This window comes from Lactuca serriola, chromosome 5 (genome assembly GCF_051521515.1).
Source record: "Lactuca serriola cultivar US96UC23 chromosome 5, Lser_US96UC23_V15, whole genome shotgun sequence".
Classification (NCBI taxonomy): Eukaryota; Viridiplantae; Streptophyta; class Magnoliopsida; order Asterales; family Asteraceae; genus Lactuca; species Lactuca serriola.
Window position 1 is genome coordinate 311,468,863 of NC_136412.1, and position 1,348 is coordinate 311,470,210.

Consider the following 1,348-nt stretch of genomic DNA (forward strand, 5'->3'; position numbering starts at 1 on the left):
AATTACTAGGGATAATCCCAACATAAGATAACACCTCAGTGTTATAAACCTTAGGTTTAACCATCTGGATCTCAACATATGTTTAAAAATAAGAGGTTTGCCAAGTCACTAAATCGTTAAATGATCCCCTTATTCACATCCGATAGTAAGATTTCATGAGTTCAAGCGAGGTGTAGAAACCTTAACTCGTATGAAAGAGGTAATTAACTCTATAACATTAGAGGGGATTAACTACCCTTAATCTTAGTAGAGATGATCAGTCTCTATTCGTAGATGCTAGGATATTTTCCTATTAAAATCATTAAGATCATAGAACGATGTTTCTATCGGGATCCCTGAGTGCTAGGATCCTCGAATGTCAAGATCCTTGTGTGTCAGGGTCCTTGAGTTACTGCACATAGCAAAAGTTAGCTTAGGGTGGGCGTTAGCTTGGCTAATGCCCCTCCCATGATTAAGTTAGTAATTTTTTTAGAAGAGTAAATAAACGAATCAGATATAAGTAAAGGGTAGAGAGAAGGTACCTTGAGTTCGTCAAAAGTGATTTATGAAACCTACATCAAATATGCCTTTAGATGAATGGCATTCTAGGATCTTGGAAAAATTCTCCCTTCACGGGTAGCTAGAAAATATGCCTCTTTTCCTATTTTTGAATCAATGGGATATGGTCCTTCCCATTTAGGTGTCAATTTTCCTTCATTGGGATCCTTTATATTTTGGAATGTCTTCCTAAGGACAAAGTCACCTACATGGAATCTTCTGACTTTGATGTTCCTGTTATATGCTTTAGTGGCCCTTTGTTGATGAGTAGCAATATGGATCCTGGAAAGATCCCTAAGTTCATCGACAATGTCAACATCATGGGCTAGGATCCTATCGTTTTTCTCTTGATCCTGCAATTGGTATCTTGCCATTGGGAGCACTACTTCAGTAGGGATCACGACTTCTGTTCCAAACACCAAGGAGTATGGAGTTTGGCCGGTGGCTATTTTTGAAGTGGTCCTATCTGCCTATAGGACGAAATCAAGTTCCTCTGCCTATATTCATTTCTTTTAATCTAACCTTTTCTTTAAATTGTTGATGATTATCTTGTTGTTGGATTCAACTTAACCATTAGCTTGAGGATTAACAGGAGTGGACATTATCATTTTAATTCCCTAACTGGTGCAAAAGTTTCTAGTCCTCTTGCTTATGAACTGGGATCCATTATTCGCATATGATATCGGCAGGGATCCCGAACCTAGTCAAGATATTACGTTTGATAAATGAGATTACCTCCTTGTCTCGTATCTGAACAAAGGCTTCGACCTTTATCAATTTCAAGAAGTAGTATGTCATCACTAGCATGAAC